This window comes from Saimiri boliviensis, chromosome 4 (assembly GCF_048565385.1).
Source record: "Saimiri boliviensis isolate mSaiBol1 chromosome 4, mSaiBol1.pri, whole genome shotgun sequence".
NCBI lineage: Eukaryota > Metazoa > Chordata > Mammalia > Primates > Cebidae > Saimiri > Saimiri boliviensis.
Genome location: NC_133452.1, coordinates 55,294,775 through 55,319,452, shown reverse-complemented (window position 1 = coordinate 55,319,452; position 24,678 = coordinate 55,294,775). Strand labels below are relative to the sequence as shown.

At 35.9% G+C, this 24,678-nt stretch overlaps 1 protein-coding gene across 3 annotated transcripts in view; it reads right to left on the bottom strand.

Moving 5' to 3' along the window:
- HS3ST5 (heparan sulfate-glucosamine 3-sulfotransferase 5) overlaps positions 1 to 24,678 on the bottom strand; it is a 302,878-nt gene that overhangs the window by 95,718 nt on the left and 182,482 nt on the right. For 2 of the 3 annotated variants that reach the window (XM_039464950.2, XM_074397584.1), the window contains exon 3: positions 10,814 to 10,927. The gene's annotated coding sequence lies outside the window, so the exon portion shown is untranslated. The remainder of the gene's footprint in view (positions 1 to 10,813; positions 10,928 to 24,678) is intronic. The other variant, XM_074397585.1, reaches the window with a different exon arrangement.

The window sequence follows — 24,678 nt, the reverse complement described above, 5'->3', positions numbered from 1 at the left end:
TATGATCAAGACACTCAAATTCAAATCCATTTAATGGCTTATCTGAGAGTATAATGGTTGTTGCCAGGGGCTGGGAGTTGCAGGAGAATGGAAAGATGCTGGTCAGATGGTACAAAGTTTTAGTTAGATAGCAGAAATAAGTTTGGGAGATTTATTGCACAGCATGGTGACTATGGTTAATAACAGTATACTATATACTAAAAAATTGCTAAGAAAGTAGATCTTAAATGTTCTCATAACAATAAATGATGAGTATGTGAGGTGATATGTTAATTAGCTTGATTTAATCATTTTGCAATCTATACATATATCAAAATATTACACAGACCATAAATAGGTAAAATTTTTATTTGGCAATCATACCTTAATTTACAAATTTAAAAATAATGAAACCATCAGTGGCTTCTAATTAACCTCAGGATAAAGTCCAGAGTCCAAGAGTCCAGTTTATAAAACCATAATACTTGCATTTTTAGCATTACCCCTTTCTTTCTGACATTTCCTCCCTACCTCACCTCGCAAACCTAGGCTTCTAAGCTTCAGGCTTTCTTGAAATCTTCCTGTCCTCTAATGCTGCCTCTTCTGCCTGTTGCATTCTTTTTTCTGTACATTCCTTACTCCTCCCTAACTTGATTAACTCCTTTGCATCTGTCAGCTATCAATGGAGCTGTCACTTCTTCCAGGAAACCTTCCTGAAGTGAAGTAGCACCTCCCCTGTGCAAACCCATAGCGTCTGGATCCTCCTTTCGTGCCTGGTCCCATGGCACTTGCAAGCCGCGACAGTTCTGGATGTCTGCGGACAGTGTCTGAACTATTTTTGGGAATCCCTGTGTCTTACACAGTGCACAGCTTGTAGAAGGTACTCAATAAATATTTGTGGAAAATTAAGAGAAGAAATAATAATATCTAATTGTCAAATTCTAATTGATTGTATAGCATGTCTGTCTATCCATAAATTCTGAGCAGCAGAATCTTTAGTATCTTAGGCAGAGGTTGAAGGACTACTCATCTTAAAATTGAAAATCAATTATAACACCACCCAACACTTACTATTTATCATGTGTAGACATTATTATTATTAACATGTGTGAAGTGCATCATGTGTGCTATGTCATTTTGTTCTCACAGTGATCTGGGAGGCAGGGACTATTATTTTCTCCGCATAACATATAAAATGAGACTAAGGGAGATAAAGCATTTGGCAAAAATCAGTTGGCAGAGCTAGGATTCTATGCAATCCCCAAAGCCCATAAAGAACCATTGGACAAAGTGGATAAAATACGTTCAACCAAACTGTATTGAGGACTTGTTCTTTGCAAAATACCACAAAGGATGCATACACACAATTCCTGCTCTGCTTCAGTGAGAATAACTAGGAACCCTGAAGAGAAGAAATTGCATTTAGCTAGTTATCACCACCAGCTTTGGAAAAAAAGATTCCGTATTACAGGAAAGCATATGAAACCAAAAAATTTTCCAGTTCTGCATTCAATACTGTAGTTTCATTTATTTATCATAAAATGTGACTTCTCAGGTTTATTAATAGTCAAATCCAGATGCAAATGTAAATAGAGGAATATAGTAGAAAACCAAACAGCAGATTCTCATTACCTACCTTTTGTTGAAATCTATGCCAGTGCTCTCCACTGTAAACAAGTACTGAATTACAGAATTCCAGGCCTGAGAGAAACCTAGAATTTATTTATCCAGTTCTTCCCAGTTGTGTTTAAGCCTGAAGTCCAAAGGAAAATAGTAACTGCTAGACTACCAATACTCATGAAAACTGGTTGGCCTTATTTATGAAAGCTGAACTTCTGTCTACTCTGTGGCCCATCTATTCCACTTCTCGGAAGAGAACAGACATGCCTTCATATTTTGCCAAAAGACATGTAATATAATGCTCACAGTAGCATCTTTTTTGCAATAACCCCAAACTAGAATCAAGGTAGTGATCATCAGTAGTAGGCTGGGTAAGTAAAATATATTTAAACAATGGAATATACCATGCAGCAATGGGAGCAAAGTGTAAGTACATATAACCAAGAAATAAATGCCAAAAACATCCCAAGCAAAAGTTATGACTATGTTTATATGGAGTTCATAAAAACAGGATAATCTAATCTATAGTGTCATGAGTCAGGAGATTGGTTACCAGGGCTGGAACGTGACAACTGGAAGGGGACACAGAAGTGTTTGTTGGATACTGGTGATTTCTGTCTCTTGATACAAATTCTAGTTACACAGATGGGCTCACCTTGTGAAAATCCAGGGAGCTATACACTTACAGTGTATACATTTTTCTGTATACATGTTAGATTTCAATAAAAATTAGAAAAGAAATCTTGGAACTCATTATCAAAATTTTTTTTCTGGCACAATGGGAAAAATTTATGAAATGCTTTGAATCTTAATTCCGCTAAAACTAATATTTGTTCCAGTCATATCAATACAAACAAATACTTCAATATTGCAAACATTTGCTAAAGAAACAAATGTGTTTAATGAGAAAACAAAAATCAATATTTCCTTTGGCAAGTACTTGTTGGATTGGAGGTAGCAAATGTAAAACTTCTAAAGTGTTACTGAATTTGCTTACATTCTCAGTTTACACAAGATTCAGAATGTTTTAAAGTTGCATTACATTTTTAAAAACTGTAGGGATAAAAGTAATTGTAATGAGAATAGAAAGATTTCATTTCTAGAATGTTGTTACAGATGTGTCTCAGCTCCACACAGTTGTATGATGCCTGGCATGCAATAGACATGCATTTGTTCTCAGAATGAAGATACTATATAGGGTACTCTTTAGAATACTTTTAATCAATCTTTGTTAACACAATGATTATTTTTAATACTTGGCTAAATAGAAAATTACTAATATTTTCCCAGTATCCCACTTCAATGGAGAACGACTAAAAAAATCTCTATCAAAGTCCTAATTTATATTATTTTACAAAATACTTCCAAACGACATATGAAGCCAGTCATTTAAGATAAAGATATTTCATTAAAGAAAAACTTGATATCTCAGAAAAATGAATTAAAGTTTCCTCCTCCCCCAACTACATTTAGAGAAAATATTGAGACAGAAGTATGATTCTCCATGGAAGTAAGTATATATTAAATCAGTGTCAAGAAAACCTTAGAAGATATTAGCTTTCAGGGAAAAACACTTAAAATTTATATTTTTTTATTTTTCAGTAATATATTCTTACTATGACTCTAAAATATGTCTAATGCAGCATTAACATTTTAAAAGAAAGTTCTCTAGTTCTTACCAAAAAGAAACAAATAATATCTGACAACAGCATTAGGGAACATAAACATAAAATTACCTGTTATTAAAAACTAAGCACATTTTTCTCAAAGAAATATATTGCTCAGCTGTAAAATAGTATGTTTGCCATTCACACTAATGTTTCAACATTATGGTTCAATCTTCTAAAAAGCTGACATGGAAAATAATGGCATAATAAACTAATTCATCATAATGTGCAAAAGAAACCGCTGGAATAAATTGTAATAACCTTTCAAAAACTAGCAGCTTTTAAAAGTATTAATTTCTACTCCAGATAATTGGAAAGGACACCTGGGTGGGTAGGCAATATTTTTTATGGGATTGCTCTGTCAGGAGCTCAGATTGTCTCTGGACTCAGCAATGATCATTTAGCACTAAATGACAGTGAATCTTGCAAATGGGACTTCCTAGATGATATTTGCCATAAATTACCAAACTCAACTCCCCTCAAGGTCAGCCGTATGAGAGGGCAGGTATCAAACGGCCTTGGTGGAGACCTAGAGTGGTCCTCAGGTTTCTCATAAATGGACAATAGTTGTGTTGGCTGCCATAAAATCAACTTAATGGACTGACAACATAAATTACCATCAAACTTTGACAACATTTCTCCTTAGGAAACAACTGAAGAATGCTTTTATATCAAAGCTGGGGAAAATGGATAACAATATGTTTTGCTCTACACTAGATCATAAATAATTTTAACAATGCTAAGTGGGGAATGAATTAATATTAGAAGCCACAATATGTTTTACTTGATGCATTAAAAACAGAATGTAAGTAATTCTAAAATGACACTTGCTTTCTGAAGTAACTGATATATATATATCATAGTAATGCAATGGTGTGTGTATGTGTTAGGGAAGAAGGTTGCATTGCCTGGCACTCAATATTTTCACTAAGTATAAGCAATCAAAAATAATATTTTGTGCTTTCTATTTTTTTTTATCTATTAATATAGTCCACTGGACCCATAGCAAGAGATTATTCACCTTTCACACTACTTTGGATAAATCATTAAATCACTTTCCCTATGGCTCCATTTTTCCATCTGGAAAGTAAGATAATTATGATACAAAAACATTTTGAAGACAGTGGAATTAGTCCTACAATGAAGATACAAAATTCTCCAAGTTACTGGGAAATCATATTAACATATTTGTGAAAATAATCCAATCTAGACTTAATCAATTCACAATTTTAAAAAGTCAATTTGGTCAAAAATATAACAACAGCTAAATTAATAAAATGGAACATTGGAGGTAAATGAAACATCATCGTTTAGCTGAATTTTCATCTAATTGCACTGACATTCTGTAACTGCAGTTATTATTATTGTTATTGTGACATAAAGATATCGCTCAGTAATTTTTATAGTAGAATTTATAATCTCTTAAAATGCAGCAGTTGCCTTTAGATTTTGCTAAAAGAAATGCTACATCGAGTAAAAGCAACATCTTCCTTGGATCCAATGGCATCTCAGACCAGGAATATTATATATAATGTCTCATGAACTCTATACACTTTGTAAACTATAAAAGTTTCCAAATAGGATTTAAAATTAGTATATTTTACCTGTTCTCCTCCCACATCTAGTCATCACCTCCTGTCATGTCTTTCTTTGAACTATCTCTTACATTTATTTCTTTCCTTCTGTTCCTGTTGTCACATCTGCCCAGAACCTCATCACCTTATACCTGAATTATTGCAGTAGTTTCTTTGCTCCTGTTCTTTCTTCGCCAATCCATCCTGCCTAGTCCTGCCAGATTAATCTTTTTTAAAGCACTACTTTAATGATGTCACTCCCTGCTCAAAAACGTACAATGACTCCCAATCACCTGGAGGCCAAAGGCCTGAGTCTTTACCGAAAATCAAAGCCTTTGGCTGTCTGGCCTCACCTCCTTTTCCAGTCTTCTCCAGTTCCCTTGTACAAGCCTTCAGAACAATAAATGAATTTGCTTCTTGGCCACCTCCACCACATACATGTGCCTAGTCAGTGCTGTCCATCCTCTCTGCTGATTGTCACCTTCCTTCCTGGAGTCCTTTTGACCACTTCAACCCATAGTCAGCACCTCCAGCGATGAAGTTGGAACACTTTTTTTTTTTTTTTTAAGCATGATTTATTTCACAGTTGCAATATTATGTAATTTTGGCTTTTGTTACTTAATGGTTACCCTGCCTTTTCTCCTTAATTAATTTGTAAAGTTCTTTGAAGCCAGGGGGTTTTGAATTATTATCTGCCAATGTCCCCACCACAATGTTATAAAAATGGTTGGCTATCAGTGGACACTGTTTAATGAATGAATGCAAAGTGCTGTTCTAGTCATCTTCTATGATTAGGATGAAAACTGTTCAGTTGTGTTTGTAACTTGTGGTATTTCAGAGCAGTAATTTACATAGATGAGGCAGTTTTCCTGAGTTTAATAAATTCTCTTTCATTTTTAAGTTCTTAGTGAAAGTGTAGAATATGAAATACAAGCTGAGCACATGAAATTTATAATGTAACAATCTGACTCAGGAAGCATGGACAGCATTAGAATAATTACAAACTAGTAAACATTGGTTGAACAAATACTAACTATCTGAAAGTTCTTTAATATCATAAAGCTCAGTAAGTTTTAAATAAACTGAAATAATCTGAAGAATAAGTTAAAAGAAAAAAAGGTAATTACATAGTACTCCAGTGTTTTTACTGTATAACTAGGACATATGTTTTAGCATATAATATTCTTTAATAGAAAGAATATAGATTTTTAGAACTTGACAAGACCTGAATTGGTAACTTAAATCTGCTCTTCACTAGGTGTGCCATCTTGTGTCAGTTACTTAATGTCTTTGAACCTTAAACTTCTCATGAGGCAAATAAGAATATTAATTTCTAATTTATTTGAAAAATATGAGATGAATGAACCCTGTTGAGCTGCTTACTAGGATAATAAACTTAAGGTCCCTAAGGCACTTAACCTAGTACCTGGCATGTTAAAAAATGGTAGCTACTATTAACTAATTAATTAATCAATCATTGTTTCTGTTTGCAAGTTTTTCTTTTTCACTTCTTACCTCCTAGCTCTCTTATAGTTAAAGAGCATGGGCAGAGGAGTCTAAAAGATCTGGGTTTGAATTGTAGGTTCTACCATTTTTTAGTTTATCAATCTACTTACTAACCTATCATAGCTTCAGTTTTCTCAGCTGTATGAGAAGATAACAAAATCTTCCTGCAGTAATGTTCTGAAGACTAAGAATGATCTATTTTAAAGTGTCTGGCATAGAGCAGGTACTTTATTAAGAGCAGATATTATTATAATTCTCATAATTCTTCTTACAGACATCCTGTTATGTATTGAAGAACTTATGTTCATGAATACTTTTAAAGTAAAATATGTAGGAATTTTTTCTCTGTTATGCTTCACTATCTTGCAGAAAAACATAATTTGATATCATGAAAATTATTCCTATAAATAATATTTGTATAGTGACTTACAGTTTATGAAATACCTTTTTAACTGAGAACTGTACCCCCAAATTAGCCATTTGTTGCTGTATAACTGTGATCATTATTCTGGCAACCCATTCTGCCAACAAAATGCTTAATAATTAACAATAATGATAAACTGCAAATACTAAGGAGGCTATGAAAAAAGTCCAATGTTATTGTCATAGGCCTATATTTTTAGAAATACTTGACAGTTGAAATTGGCCAGATGAAATTGAGCAATTGATCATAGATTCTCCATCTCAGCAGTATATCTTGGAAGCAAAGGCCTCCTCTAGGCAGGCTTTGACAAAGGACATCTAAAACTGATTTCTTAACTTCTTTTTGACTTCTAAAATATCATCTACAGTATCAGTTAAGTTGCCTGTTCTCATTTGGTTTAAAATACAATTATTAAAAAACTCTAGTAAGTAATTCTGAAATAAGCTTACATAAGTGTAAACAAAAGAATAGAAAGAAATGTGGGTAACTTTCTTAGTTAAATAAATATACTATGTCACATGCTGAGATTAATGACATTATCTAAACTCAGTAGGAAGGCAATTAAATGCTAAGAAACAGAAAGCACCTCATAGTTTTATAAGACTGAGCTGTTTTTACTATCATAATAACTGAAGCATGTGCTTAATAACTCATCAAATACATTTACTTCCCTTCAACATCTACAAGGTCAAAACCAGTGATCAGCCATAACCTGAAGTGTCATTAATTCCTTTGAAAAACTGTTAAAGAGATTGTTCCAAGAAGCACCAGGCTGTATCCCATTGAGGTACCTGGGGTGTTTCAGGGACACTGGGAGGTGCAGATGTACTTTTAAAACCATGTATAGATGGATAGTACTACTGTTAATGCTCCAAATGAAAAGCTTGCCATACAACCATTCCTTATACAAGGTACAGGGCTCCATATGCAACAGTTCTGATGTTTAATGTTTCGTCCTATGTCCAGTCCTTGGTTTAGTGCTTATGGCCATTATACCTACATTTTAAAACATGATCTAATATATTATAAGGGTAATTGCCGCTTAGTAACTGAGAACTACGTAGCATTGGGTCAGCATCAGTGATAGACCACTAGGGGCAATCTTGTCTAGATTTGCTCCCAGAATGCCTGCACAGGCATGGGATTTCTAGATCTTTGGTCTTCGTTTCATCTTGTTACTTCCACCTCCTCCCCAGGGCCTGCCAGGGTTTTAAAATCCTTTGGGAACGTTTTAATTGTGTCAGTGTTTATAATTATCAAACTCACAACTATAATTAATGTTTATAGTACCTCTGGTCATTTCAAAGCTATATCACAAATAAAATATCTTGATCTTCATAGTAATGTCATGTAAGATGAGAGAACTGAGGCATGAGGAAGTTCCATAATATGCCTGAGGCAACTTGACATCAGCATCAGAACACAGCACCTGCCTCAGGACGCTAAATCTAGCACTCACTTCACCCCCATGACTGCTACATCATTTGTTTGGTCTTTGGATTAGACTTGCACCAGAAATTCTTTCTCACCAGCTGTGTGATTTTTAAATATATTAGTTAAAATCTCTGGATTTTAGCTTCCTCCTTGGTAAATGGCGACAATAATGCCTACTTCATAGAGTTATTTGTGTGTAAAGTTAAACGCCAAAGCCAGGTGCACTGGCTCCTGCCTATGATCCTGCTACTCAGGAGGCTGAGGCAGGAAGATCCCTTGAGGACAGGAGTTCAACATCCACCTGGATAACACAGCAAGACCTTGTCTCTAAAAAATTTTTAAAAATAATAAATAAAAATGATAAAGTAAAAAACCTAAAATAAGTTGAAGTGTTCAAAACTGCTCATCCTTCTAATCTCTACTCTTGGTCATGCTTTACCTAATGGTAGTTTGCTTAGGTTTACTGAGAGTCTATGAAGCTACTCTGGAATTTGGTGTTGGGCTGGAGGGCATGGTACACTTAATGCATCGGTAGGGTGGTAAAATATTTACCAGTTATCTAAGGATTTATCAGTCATCTGCCACATCCAAGCACAGTGCTCAGTACTTCAGATGCACAAAGAAATAGCAGCAGCCAAGGAATTTTGCAAGTGACAAGAACAAGACTTAATGATTTTCTAGACAATAAAGAGATTCCAAGAGTGGCTGGCATGCTCCATTTAACCAAGGTCTTTGTAAATTCTCCAAAATAATTTCAAATAGAATAAAGTAATTTTTAAAACTACTTCATAAAAATTGTATAGTTTACTTTTAAATGGCATATTCCACCAAATCCCAAAACGTTATTTTTTTTAGACAATGATACTGTTTCCAACCTGCACTATTACACACGGTGAAGGAGAGACAGTAAAAGGACAAATCTCATAGTGAACCTAGGAATGAGAGGTTAAATTGTGTTCAGTGTTTCTGCAGTGTTTCCATTACTGAGTCACCTAGATTTAAAATACCCTAGGGTAGGAATGACCATTTAGTTTTTCTTCCTCCTTTTCATTCAATGCCTCTGAACATAAATACTTATTGAGTTGCATTTTAGCCTCTAAGGCCAAAAAAAAGTAGTAATGACTCCATCCCATTTGAATTAGTCCACTAAAAAAAAAAAAAGGTATTTACAGTGAAATGAAACCATTTCATCTTCTGAATATTTTAAAATACAAATCAGTGAAATCTCAGCACACTTTAGCTTAAAACCATAAGAACAAAAGAGAATATTTTTTTTCTTCTTGAGATAGAATATCGCTCTGTCACCCACACTGAAGTGTAGCAATGCGATCAAAGCTCACTGTGGCCTCAAACTCCTGGGCTCAAGTCATTCTCCTGCCTCAGTCTCCTGAGCAGTGGGGACTATAGGCACATGCCACCATGCATGGCAGGAGAAGAATAAATTCTTTTGTTATCAATAGCAACTGGTCACTGTGTACATGCGTGTGAGGCAATGTTCAGAATGATACAGCCTAGGGTTTAAGACTTTAGTTCTGATTCTGCTTCCTTTAGTATTTTTAGGCAGGGACATAGTGTTCCTGTCTTGAGAATGGGATCAGTGGCATATAGTTTATAGCATTATGGAGAAAATTAATTCAGATGGAATGTTACTACAGACACAGTAGTAAGTAGGTAATAATTTTGAGTGTTTAATATGTGTTAGACACTTATCTGATCAACTTATTTAATCAACCCAATGAGATGCATAGTATTATTATCCATATTTTAGAGATATTAAGGCATGAACAGTTTTTAACAAAAACCCTTGCCAAGATCACCCAGCTAGTAATTTGCTGAGCGGGATCTCAAACGCAGGCAGTCTAGCTCCAGAGTCTATGCTTTGAGTTATTCCCCTGCACTGCCTCACTCGGTCACAGCAGCTCGTGACATGCTTGTTTTCCCTCTTCTTGGATTCTGATATACCACAACACAACAGATCCTGTCTTTTCCAGAAAGAAACAGTTGTTACACCAAGGACACAGGATATATTCACATATGGATAAAAATCATGGTGGAACTTGTCAAACAAATGTCAGAGGAGGCATACAACAAGTTCTACAGAAGTTTGGAAGAAAGGAAATAATGCGGGTGAGGAAATCAGCAAGATTGTTGGTTTGCAGGCAGACCTTGACGTTGGCCTTTAACAATAAACAGACCTAAAACCATCAAAGAGTAGTTGGGAAAGATATTTCAGACAATAGGGACAGCAAAGACAAAGCATCTCTGTATTTAGGAAATAATCAGTTTCATGATAACTGCAGCTTGACAAAAACACACACACACAAAATGACACACACACAAGAAAATAAAAAACTTTAACAAAAGAATCCATTTCAGTGATGAGGAAGGTTTCTATACAGGGAACACTGAGGGTATATCAGGAGGCAGCTTAAAGTGATTTTGTACAGTGTTTTAAAAGCTCAAGAGAGGAGAAAGACCTCCTGCTGGAGGGCCACTGGGGGGTTCTGAGTGGCTGTGAGTGATGAGATGGTAGGCATATAACATGGATAAAAGTAGGGAAAGCCAGATAATGGATTGCGAGAGCATGCAGAAGTCTTCAGTGCACATACCTACATTCAGACACTTCCCTATTATTCCAGCGATGATTATCTTGTTGGTGGGTATTCCATGGCCTCTCCTCACCTACTGGCTGTCCTTCTGGTTTGTCCCCTGCTTGTTAGCACCTGGAGGTGGACACAGAGGGAAAGTGATTTTCCAATTAGTCTTTCATTTGTTTGCTTTTGCTGCTCTTTCCTAGCTGTTGTTAGATTTGCTGTGAGAAGAAGTATATTGTGGATGATAAGAACATTTCTTTCTCTTTTTCTTTTTTCATGGTACTTCCAGTCCCTTGTTGAACAATTTGCAGAGGAAGAGCCGGGCACGGTGGCTCACGCCTGTAATCCTAGCATTTTGGGAGGCTGTGACGGGTAGATCACCTGAGGTCAGGAGTTCAAGACCGCCTGGCCATCATGGTGAAATCCCATCTTAAAAAAAAAAAAAAATTACATTTGAGCTTAATCCTGGCATATGTAATTGTTAATTTCCCTTGATCAGAGATAGGCTAGGAAATGGGGAGCTACCCACATGTACTTTTAAATAACATTTGTATAGCAGAACCTTGTTCCTGATCTGGCTGCTGAGAATTTTAGGTGAAAGTGGTTAAAGTTATTTTCCTTAAAAATGCTATGTATTGTATATCTTCAGATTGACCTGTTGATAGCCATATGATTAATTATATCAATTATTCCACCCTTGCTACTATTGGAATATATTATGCAGTTACGGCTTCTTCCTAAGTTGAAGTTACTAGTAATTCTAATTCTCTAGCTGCAGAGTACATGTTTGGCTCTAAAACTAAAGTGCTGTATTAGTAGGATAAAAACAAAGAAAGAGATGAGAAAAATGAAACAGACTGCAATGCCAAGCTCTTTTTTAAAAGTAATATTTAATTACTATTTCAGGCTACTCTTAAGCGTGTATATGACATTTAAACAGATTATAGGATCCTAATGCATCATTTCACTAATATATACCCAATTGCAGTTGACAAAAAGGTTATTTTGGTCTATAACAGCCCAGAAATCCATCTTTTATTTGGATCCATTTTATGCAAATATATTCAGGGTACAAAGTGCGCGCATGCGCACGTGCATGCACTCACACACACACACACACACACACACCTCTTTCAAGTAAAGGAAAAGCTCTTAAAAAATTATACACTTGGCTAATAGCCCGCTACTGAGTCTATTGTGTCTCCTCTCTGATTAATATATTTTCATAAATTATTTCCAATTTCTTCCAGTTGAGTTCTTGTCAGTTTTTCACCTCACAACTCCAATACTGCCACATAGTTCTAGAGAAATCAGAGAGTGAGTAGAAACAAGCACATTCAGCTATTTTAGAACATGGCACCTATCAGTCATGCCCAGAAAACTGGCTCCATTGCTTGTGAGAACCTCTTGGCATATGCACAAGCAACCTGACCTCAATATGAAACATAACAATTACTCTGTTTCTCAATTTGTTTGATAAACTAGAATTATTTCCAAAGTTTTCAAATAAATAGAAATCATTATAATTACAACAAATTAAAATGCTAAACTCAAGAGGGCACTTAACATTCATTATGCTGTAGAGCTTGTCTCTTACAGGTAGTACCTTCAATTGGTTCAGTTTTTACAACAGAAGAAAAATGTGGCAATCCGTAGTTCCAGGTATTTAGTTCAAGGAACAAAACACGCAAACTTGCCTTTGAATTGCCCTTTCAGTCACCAGAGGTTCTGCTCTCTTTTAGATTCTTAGCATTTGTACTAATTCCAGAATACAGGAAAGCAACAGATAAGAGAAAAACACACAACCTTCAAAGCTGTGAGAAGATGCGCTTCAGGTTTATCAGCCCTTTCAATGGAGAAGGTTAAAGTAGAAGGTAAGATCTAGCAAAAAATGATTTTGAAACAGAGCCCTTGAAAGACATTCTACAAAATTTATCACTTATCATTTATTCACTTACTTTACAAACATTTATTAAGTGTCAGAGTTTATGCTAAATGATAATTACATTGCACTAGAAAAACTATCTGATGGTTTAAAAAATACAAATTTATATATATGTATTTATATGTATATTGTTACAAATATAGAGTGTATATATCCATAGTTTATAAAATGAAGTTTTTTTGAGTGTTATTCTTCATTCTTGAAGTTGTAATATAATTTTTAAAATTTAATCTCAAAATAACTTAGATTTTATTCCTCAGAGTCTCCTTTATACAAAGGATCAATTTCCTTTACAAAATATAACTATTTTCTGTTGCAGTAGTAAATGCAATTTCAGTTAGTGGGGCTTTTCTTAGGTGTTTGTAGAACTAAAGTACCGGAAGTTGGAAATGAATTAGCAAATAGTAAACACTGTTTTGGATCAAAGTGAGTATAGCAAAACAGATTTCTTTACTCTGATTCAACATCAAATTGACAACCATGACCTGAGAAAGGGTTATCTTTTACTAGCTGCCACATTGGGGAAATAAATTTAGTCCTTCATTTAAGTGGAGGAAAGAACTCATTAGAAATGTGGTACAAGTGGTTTCAGAATGATAAATCTCAAGTTGCCAATTCCACTTTTAATGATTAGCTGCCTGCACCTTGTATTTAATTAAAATGGTTATTTTAAATGCTTATATTTAATTTAAACATAATTAAAGTTCAGTGTTACTGCCTCATCCATTTTGAAATTAATTAATTTATAAAATAGTTCAAAAAGTACTGTAAAATTTTAATATTAAAATATAGCAGGATCAATCTGCATCTTTTGTTGGCTTCAGTTGTAGATTCCTAGGGAGCTGTTTACATTGGTAGGACTGCATGGTCTCTGGGATAGCAAATATGTAATGAAATCAAATACTGATATGTCCTTGACATTTCCTTTGCACATACGATGTATTCTTTAACCTTCCAGGAAATAATAGTTCATAGCTAAAGATGTGATTGTTTAAACTTTAAAGCAATGTAAGTTTTAGAAATTAATTTTTGTCTTAATACATTTAGGAGAGAACACTGGTTTTAGCAAATGATTTGTAAGTGTGTAACAATCAGTGTGATAAGATTTCTTATGAGTTGGTCCAATAAATGTGATCAGAAAGTGTTTGCAAGGAAACCTTCTGCTTTTAACTTGTATTTAAACAAACAGTTTAAACCGTGGATAGTGATGCACAACAATGTTTCCTGGTCTATAGATTCAGAGGCTATTCTGAAACACTCCTATATCTATCTGGCAGGGTTTTCCTGGTGTAGTAAAAAGTGATATCCATGAATGCCCTACAATCCTTAGTGTGCTTGGTGGGAAAATCTATTAAGCTGCGCGCATTTGTCTGTTAATGATGATTACTACCATTTTTTAGGTGCTAAATATGTATTAGGCACTGAACTAAATGCCTAATAAAGTTGGATTCAGCCCATTTTTACAGACAAATGAAGTGAGGCTTGGAGAGACTAAGGCATACATAATTCATACGTATAATTTGTAAGTTATAGAGGCAAGACTCAAAACCTCAATTCACAGTGCTGCCCCTCACTGCCTTCAGCTCCCATCTCAGAGGACTAAGAAGGCATTCCCAATTGTGAGATGCTCACAACCCCCACCACCACAAATAAAAACACAATAGTTCTCCCTTGCATTAATAGTGTAAATTAATGAAAAGGTAAAAGTAACACATCTGGCTTGACTATTAGTAATTAAAATCTGTTGTCACCAGTCTTAGTGTCCTTTCATACAAATATTAATATTTGCAGAATTTTCTAATATTTTATTAAAACCTGGGCTTTCTATTCTCCAACAAACCTCTATAGTTGGGGAGATTTGTTGCCACCATTCTCTGACATTAGCTCAAAACCTGGCACAATCTCTACCTTAAACACCACCAATAACCCTTGGGGCATTTTAATTGTGAGCAGGCTATAAGGCTGTAAAATCAGACTCAGCTTACACATCAAGTAAGTTGTGCAGAATATTTCTTTTCTTTTTACACTAGAATTATTAAGTGGCATTCTAGGATGCCTTTAAGCTGTGCTGTATTTCAGTTACCACAACTGCCATCTGTTTCTGTTTCTTTCAATGAACGATATCTCCACTCAAGAGCTAGGCTTCAGTGTGTCTTCTGCAAAGAGCATGAGTAACACATACAAATATCCCGCCTACTTAGATAAGACAGTAATAGCTAGTAATCAAAGCCAATTATCTATTGATTTTCAATTTAACATTTAAACTATCAAACATTATCTTAACTCTGGACATCCTGAGAAGGTTTAAAGGACTGGAACAATTGCAAAGCAATTATACCAGAGAGGACCTGTTTGAGGAGTAGGTAGAACAGCAAGAATACAGGCACATCTGCTTGGTAAATCTTGCTAAAGCCTTTAAATGCCATCTGGTTCCCCATTCTTTTGAGCTACCATCTTCCCCTAGGCTAAAAGATTTTAAAATAACTCGGGGGAAAAAACTTTGAGAAATAGTTTGAAATTTTAATTCTGTATTTCATCTGCCAGACAGTGAAACGCAGTTAACCGCAGCAAGTGTTCCTAATAGATAAGGGAATTGTTGCTTCACATATAATTACATTGAGACTAACGGTGGACATAGCCAACTATATTATCATCATACTATTAGAAGTGCTAGTAAGTCTGAAAAGAATCTATTTTGATGAGGGTGAGAGCTACTTTTATTTTACTACAAGCCAGGGTTATCATGGAATAAAACTGTTAATTCTTTTGGGGAGCAATTTTTAGAATATAAAGAAAAGCATTAAAGGGTAAATGAAACTAACTGTTGTGACTGGCAGTAAGTTCAGGCATTTTGTGTTCTTCTGTGTTTGCTATGGAATGTTAAACAGGTCGGGTTCTTTTTAAAAGAAAACATTTTATTCAGAACATTCTTCCATGAAAGCCTTCTTTGACAAAGTGTCATTTTTTGATATATTAGTACATGTCCGCCCACATTTTATATTCAAAAAAGGCTAGCAATGTTTTAACAACTTTTGACAAGCATGGGGAATTAAACTTCCACAGAATAAACTCTTCTAATATAATGCTACAATCAATTTTATATTCTCAATTTTGTACTTCTTATGGCAAGCCACAACATTTTAAATTATGCCAACTTATAGTTGAAAAAAGTAAAAAGAAATTAAAAATGAGTAATTACTTAACTCATCCATAAAATATTTTTAAGCACATAAAATATTTTATTGATGAGTTAAGTAACTACTCATTTTTATATTCTAAAAATTGTTGAGAAAGGGAGCTACAGATGTAGAACTAAGTCAATTATAAATTAGTAATATGAAGTAAATCAAAGAAATTTCTAATAAACTAGCCAAGGAATCTCAAGAAATTTAGCTACCTCTTAATTAAATGTAGCTACCAAATTATAAATTTCAAAATCAAAAGCTGGTCAGCTGCAGTGGTTCATGCCTGTAATCCCAGCACTTTGGGAGACTGAGGTGGGTGGATCATCTGAGATCAGGAGTCCAAAACCAGCCTTGCTAACATGGCAAAACCTCATCTCTACTAAAAACACAAAAATTAGCTGGGCATGGTGGCAGGCACCTGCAGTCCCAGCGATTTGGGAGGCTGAGGCAGGAGAATGGCTTGAACCCAGGAAGCAGAGGTTGCAGTGAGCTGAGATGGCGCCACTGCACTCCAGCCTGGGTGATAGAGCGAGACTGTCTCAAAAAACAAAAACAAAATCAAATGGTTTGTTTATTGTCAATGCAGGCTCTGAGTATTGGAAACTTTGCTTGGATACCTACAGCCACCTCAAATCAACACTTCAAAGCTCTCTCTGGCTCCCCCGAAACTTCCCTTCCCTCGATTGTGACCTTGCATGACTGGGATCCTAATTGCTCCCCAACTTCATCTGTCCCCACTCCACCCTGCCTGACCCATCCATTCATCCAGAGCTTCTTCCAATGCCTTAAATACATTGTGCTTTGTTTCTCTGCCTAGATCACTGTCCCAATCAGCCTGGCTAATTTCTCCTCTTCAGTCTCAGCTTGGATGTCACTTTCCTCAGGAAGATTTCTCTGGTAATTCTTTTTTCCAGGTGTCCTTTCTCTAGATCCTTACAAATCTGTTCTCTCCAACCAAAGTCCCTGTCACAGAGTGATGTGGTTGCCTCTTACTGGCCTGTAACCCCAACAGAGTATAAGCAGCCTAAGTACTAAGACCATGTCTATCTTCTTACGGTTAAATCTCTATCATTTAGACCAGTGCTTAGAATATTCTCAAAAAAACTTTGTTAAAAAGATTAATGAATCATTTAAGTGAGAAGTTTATATATGATGAATGTTTCTTTTTTCTTGTTGGCAATAATACAAACTGTCAAATATCACCATACATATTTTTAATTGTACATTAGGTTCTGGCGTACATGTGCAGATCATGCAGGATTGTTCCATAGGTACACACATGGCAATGTGATTTGCTGCCTCCATCCCTCTGTCACCTACATCTAGCATTTCTCCCTGTGTTACCCCTCCCTGATCTCTCCAGCACCCCACTGTCCATCTCTTGGCACCCCCCAACAGACCCTAGTGTGAGATGCTCCCCTCCCTGTGTCCATGTGTTCTCATTGTTCAACACTAGCCTATGAGTGAGAGCATGCTCTGTTTGATTTTCTGTTCTTGTGTCACTTTGCTGAGAATGATGGTTTTCAGATTCATCCATGTTCCTAAAAAGGACACTAACTCATCATTTTTTATGGCTACATAGTATTCCATGGTGTATATGTGCCACATTTTCCTTGTCTAGTTTATCGTCAATGGACATTTGGGTTGGTTCTAGGTCTTTGCTATGGTAAACAGTGCTGCAATGAACATACATGTGTATGTGTCTTTATAGTAGAACAATGTATAATCCTTTGGGTATATACCCAGTAATGGGATTGCTGGGTCAAATGGAATTTCTATTTCTAGGTCCTTGAGGAAGCACCACATTGTCTTCCACAATGGTTGAACTAGTTTACATGCCCACCAACAGTGAAAAAGTGTTCCTATTTCTCCACATCCTCTTCAGCATCTGTTGTCTCTAGATTTTTTAATGATTGCCATTCTAACTGGTGTGAGGTGGTATCTCAATGGTTTTGATTTGCATTTCTCTAATAATCAGTGATGATGAGCATGTTTCCATATATTTGTTGGCCTCATATATGTCTTTTTGTAAAGTGTCTGTTCATATCCTTCGCCTACTTTTGGATGGGTTTGTTTGTTTTTTTTTCTTGTAAATCTGTTTTAGTTCTTTGTAGATTCTGGATATTAGCCCTTTGTCAGATAGGTAGATTGCAAAAATTTTTTCCCATTCTGTTGGTTGCTGGTTCACTCTAATGATTGTTTCTTTGGCTATACAGAAGCTCTGGAGCTTAATTAGGTCCCATTTGTCTATTTTGGCTTTTCTTAAAAATAACTTAACTATGTCAGTATATGATAACATTAATATTCCCATTTGGTTATTTCATTTAGCTAGAACAAATTTCTCATTTTGGTTTAAGACCTTTCTCATACCACCTATCTTTATAAAGAAAAGTACAAAGTAGATAATAGGAGCATTGAAGGATGTTAAGCTCTGGAATGCCACACTAGGATTTGAATTATAGACACAGACTTCTAATGGTAACAGCAAATGTGTATTGAAAGGAGAAGAAAGAATTTTTGAAATCCAATATATAACAGCTGAAGTAGCTAAAGGCGTTGCCTTATATTGCTGTGTCACTATAATCACAGAACTTTAAAGGGGATGCTGTGATTGGAAAAGAAAATTTGAAACCAGTACCCATTAGTGGGTCAAGGAAATGAAGATGGAGAACAGGCCATCTTATGAATATTGTTATTAAATAATAAAGAAGTGGAAAAATCAATATCCTTTTGCAAGAGACTTTAATGAAGCAGCTGTGGATAACTAAATTATGATTATGACAGATTCAGGGAATTGGTTCAGTGTTCTTTGTATCAAAATTCAAATAAGTAATCAAAGTGAAATTGCATTAGCTTACCTCCTCAGACAACCTCTGAAATACAGTAAGCATTTATTAAGAATACCCCAAATAACAGCATGACCTAACTGTTTCTGTATTTCACAAATGCCTTTGGCTAAGGGGGAGGAGGGATGGAGTTAGGTGGGGGAGCTATGTGAGGGAGGAGCACACAGGAGGAAGAGAAGAAGCAACTTGCACAAAGATAAGTGGAACTCTTATTTTAATAATTGCCACAGCAGTGCTTAAGTCAAGATTAAAAATACAATGGGCTTACAGAATGTTGTCGTCCACAGCAAAAGTAACAAAAACAATTCTTATTCCCACATGAATTACTTATAACTGCTACTGGTTTTACAGATTAGTGCTAGCACTAATGGACCAGTCTATGTAAAAGACATTCTTTGTGTTTTTTAGTCTTCAGCTTTTGGTGTTCCTTTGTCTCTTTAGTATACTCTTATTTCTTATCTTGAAGTATAATGAAATATTTCACTAGTAACACATATGGAATTATTTTTATTGACTCTCTTCTGGGCCTCCTGAGGCCATCATATGAATGGTAAAAAAAACAATTTCAAGGCAATGATAATGATGAATAAATTAAAGCACAGTGTATATGCAGTCCCCATCAAATAATAAATTTGTTTTACTGAACTGTATTTTCATCTCAAGAACCATTCTCCCCACCCCTACCCCTTTCCAAAATGCTTCTTTATAGCAATTCTTATTTCAAAAGACTGCTTCAAATTGATTCTGAGGAATTTGAGTTCTCCACACTCTTTTCTGGCAATGCACTTTTTCTCAGATCAGCAGAAACAATGTAAACACACCTGTCACAGTAATTTCAAATGTCTATCATCTACCAAGTTATACATAAATGATCCACAGTTGCAATGTGGTCCTTGAATGAAGGGCTTTCTCAAGAAAGACAAATGCTGTCGAAAATATAAATGGGTACCTTGTAAGAAAAAGTCACTTGTATCATTTGCAGAAACCTATAGTTTTTTATTTTTATCTTTGATCAGAGCCAAGCTAACATTTTTGAAGGAACTAATTTTACTTTTCATTCACTACAAGCGTTATATCTGCATGCACGCTTACCTGCAGGTATAGATATCATTCAACTCAACTCCTCGGGGCTGCGGCTGGAAATGGAGTCAGATTGGCAACAAAGCATTTGCTGAATGCCTACTCAGGATAAATGATTTTTTTAAAAAATCTACTTCACCCCACGTTATCTTCCCCAAAACAAGACAAGGTATAATTGTTCAACATATGCAGTACAGGTGTTCTAAAAAGCACAGAGAAAGGCTCTGGGGTATAAATCTATTTTTATGTCCTATATACCAGTTCTTCCCTGTGGTCTTAGCTTAGATGCGAGTCACTCCCAAGAACTGGTCTGCTCCCCAGCCGATTCTGAAGCTAAACTTGGGAGTCCCACTCTTAAGCCCTCTTCTGCTCTGTATTTTAGCAACAAACTCCCTGCCCATTTCCTGTTTTCAGTGGTCTGTGCAACCTGCATTTCCTTCACAATCTTAGTCCTTTCACCAGGGCTTGAAAATTAGTTTGTATTTTCCTATTCCATTTCCCTCTCCTTTCTTCAGAATTGTAATGTGATTCTACTGTAGTTTGAATGGGAAGTATCATACATTTTTAACATCCAGATTCAAGGAGGCAAGTATGCATCAAAATAATTCTGCATTTTTTGTGTTCACAAGAATAACCCTTGAAATAGGCCTTTTGATATGGGTTGCAATTTTATAGGAAATAAATGATAGGAAGAACGATGGAAACATATATTATGATAGCCATAACTTTTCATCTTTGAGATTCAGTATATTTCAGACTTAAACCTATGGGAACATAATGCCACGGTATGATAATCACCCCAGTGTTCCTAAAGGTTTGACATTTGTTAATGTGTATGTGATATGCAGGTGGGGCTCAAATGACTCTAACCACCCTGCTCCTGCTAATGCAAAGTATCTTCTATGGTAGTGTGGCTAAGGTTAGCGATATCCAACTACCAAAAGGCAATAAAGAACACTCTTATTTCTAAAGTATGGTGGCAGATTATAGCACTCTTTGTCAGCACTTGATTGGTTTCACAAGAATAAAAACGCTGAGGTCTTTATTCTGAAGTCAATTTCTGGAATTTATCTTACTAACAAAAACTTAGTCCTGTAAGAGGTGTTCTAGTTATGAAAGAAGAATTTCCTTTCATAAGAGTTTGTTATTTGAAAGGTTATATTTATTTGGTACTATAAATTTATAAATGTGCAATAAAAGCAACAAACTCTGTAAAATTATACTTTTTCCATGATCCATATGGTAAACTTAAAAGAAGAAAATTTACTGAAATAAGAATATTTTTCATAGTTGAGAAAAAGTAGTATATTTACACATTTATACGTGAAGAGGAAAAGAAATTCAAAACTTTGTTTAAACATGAAAATTTTTTGAAGTAAGTCCAGTTTGCTTTCAGCATTGTTTCTAGTGGTTATTTATTTACCACAATTGCTTATTCATTGATATGTTGCAAAAAGACTTACTCTTAACATTTTTTGGCTTTGTTTTATTTAAGCATACAATGATTGGCAACTGATAACAGTGCTTCCCTTACCTGCTCTGACTGGATTCTACATACATGAACAAAGGTGGCCCCAAAATAATAAATGAAAATAAGAGATATTTCTAAAGAAACAAAAGAACAACCCGTTTTGTCACATTCTCACTACAGACACCTCTTTTGGTCAACGAATTTTTGGATGTGAAAGCTGGTTTATTATTCATAACCAAATCCATTCACTAATCAGCCCTGCACATGGGTTAGAAAATAATTAGAAACATCACAAAGTACATAATAAACGACCACAAAACAAAGCAAAATGTACTCTCTATGCAGCAAAAGTTCACTACTTTAACTTGCCTTCTGAATTTAGAAGGAAAGATGAATGGCGACAAGGGAAAACACACACATAGCAACACCAGAAGGTTCCCAGAGCTGCCCTAGACAGGATTCCACAAAGGTTAAGAAAAGGAGTGTGCAGTTGGACAGGGGTCCTTTTGGAAGCGTGATATTCTCTAAAGTGTTTTAAAACCTGTTTGCTTTTGTGTTAGGCTGAAATCTTTCAGAGATGAGTTTCAGGAAAGCAAACAAAACATTACAGGACAATGGACAGATCAAGGTATATTTCTGTCTAGGCTAAGGAAGTTGGCTTTATGTAAAGCCCTTCTTTTTTTTTTTTTAATTTTTATTGTACTTTAGGTTCTGGGGTACATGTGCAGATCATGTAGGATTGTTGCACAGGTACATATATGGCAAGGTGGCTTGCTGCCTTGATCACCCCATCACCCATATCTGGTATTTCTCCCCAAGTTATTCCTCCCCACCCTCTCCACACCCTGCTGTCCCTCACCTAACCCCCTCCAACTGACTGTAGTGTGTGATGTTCCCCTCCCTGTGTACACGTGTTCTAATTGTTCAACACCTGCCTATGAGTGAGAACATGTGGTGTTTGGTTTTCTGTTCTTGTGTCAGTTTGCTGAGAATGATGGTTTCCAGATTCATCCATGTCCCTAAAAGCCCTTCTTTTTAAAGGGGAAAGATGAGAGGGAAGACAGGCTTTTAGAAAATAAGTGTTTTAGCTTCTCTTCCTGGTTCTTCCTGGAGTTGGGCAAGCTGGGTTGAGAGGGTTAAAAAAAAAAAAAAAAAAAGAAAGGTGACAAGTAGCTTTTAACAAAATGCCATGTTAAACAAGAGTCCTTCATGCATTTTTGAAAAAAAAAAGAAAAAACAATAGTGTCATATATTTGACAAGCTATTTGACAGCATACATTTTCTTTGCCTCTTTTTCCATACAGCTAGCCACCCCTAGTCAAGAACTTTATGAGTTTCCTTTTAGGATATGGTACATAGCTCAGAGCCTGCCAACTCCTAGATTTATCATTACCCTCATAACTCTAGTATGTAAGCTCCATGGAGGTAGGGTTTTAAAAATTTTTATTTGTTTTTCTGTTTTGCTTACTGCTGTATCTTCAGCACCTAAAATCTTGCCTGGCAAAAAGTAAGCAATAAATATTTGGGGTCTGAATAAACAAATGCAGTTCAGATTTCACATTCTCCGACTTTGGCAGCTGTATGTAGTTAACAATTCACTGACATGTGAGCATATGCCAGACACTGTGCCAAGTACTAATCATTTAATATCTAATCATTTCATTCTCACAACAACTATGTGATAAAGGCATTATTATCTCTGCTGTAGGATTCACAAAGTACCCAAGTTAGAATGAGGGAGTTAAGCAACTTAATTAAAATCTTGCTACTTGTAGAAGGAAATTAACCTAGTTTACTTACTATGCTAAATACTGGTTCAGTACTGCTTAGTCAGTGACTCTGATCCACAGTCTCAAAATTTCCTTGGATTTTGAAATTTGGCCTCTTGTAAAACCTTGTATTGGCCACGGTTTTTTTTGGTGTGTGTGTGTGTGTGTGTGTGTTAAGGATAACTGACTCACACGATCACAAGTTCAAGTCCCACAATAGGCTGTCTGCAGGCTGAGAAGCCAGGAAGCCAGCCAAAACCTTGAAAGCAGGGAAGCTGACAGTACAATCTTCAGTCTGTAGCTGAAGGCCAGAGAACCCCTGGCATACCACTAGTGTAAGGCCAAGAGTCCAAAAGCTGAAGAACTGATGTTTGAGGGCAGGAAACAACTGGCACAGGAGAAAGATGAAGGCCGGAAGACTCTGCAAGTCAGCTTCTTCCACCTTCTTCTGCCTACTTTTTCTAGTTGTGCTGGCAACCAACTGGATGATGCCCACCCACATTAAGGTGGGTTTTCCTGAGGCGGGTCTTCCTCTCTCAGTCCAGTGACTCAAATGTTAACCTCCTCTGGCAACACCCAGAAACACCCAGATACACCCAGAAACAATACTTTGCAACCTTCAATCCAATCAAGTTGACACTTAATATTAACCATCACAATCCTGCTCTCTAATTCTGGGGATACTGTATTGCACATAATGCAAACCTTGCTTCAACACTCGTCTCCCCATGTATGGCATGCTGGGGAGGTCTTTCTCTGCTTGGGCTGCCATAACAAAATGCCATGGATTGAATGGCTTAAATAAGAGATATTTGTTTTTGCATCATTCTGGAGGTTTGTATGTCTAAGATCAAGGTGCCAGCATGGTTGGGCTCCAATGAAAGCTCTCTTCCTGGCTTACTGATGCGCATCTATTCACTGTGTGTTTACATGTCCTTACCTTAGTGTATGATTGTGGAGAGATCCCTCTCTTTATTCTAAGAAAGCTACTAATTTGTCAGATTAGGACTGTATCCTTATGACTTCATTTAACCTTAATTACTTCCTAAAAGCTCTATGTCCCAATATATTGCTGAGGTATGGTTTTGACATATGAATTTTGGGGTACACAATTCAGTTCACAGCAGGTATCCCTCAGAACTAACCTATCAGAGACAATAACAACCAGACACGTTCAATTTCTGTACTTTAATTGTATGATTCACTGTCACATTTGCTGCAATAACTTTTGCCAACTTGGGGGTTCTTGCAATATTTCGATCTCAGTAATGTAGAGTTTCAATGTCCATATCTAGTTTAAATGTGTATTGGATTTGAAGAACTGTTAAAACTCTCTCTTGTAGCCAAATTTTTCTGCTGATGTACTTTTGCAAAAGTAGTTCCTCAGGGGTTTCTTGATCTTTCCAGACCTTCATCCTAGTCATCACATTATCAAAGTTAGCATTGCTGAAGAGAACATAGATTCAGTGTCATAGACCTGAATCCTATCCCTCTTTCTATCTGTGTGACCCTGGGCACACTGTAAAAATCAGAAAGTATAAACTTTTAAGTTATTATTTTCCTCAATCACCCAAACCATAGATA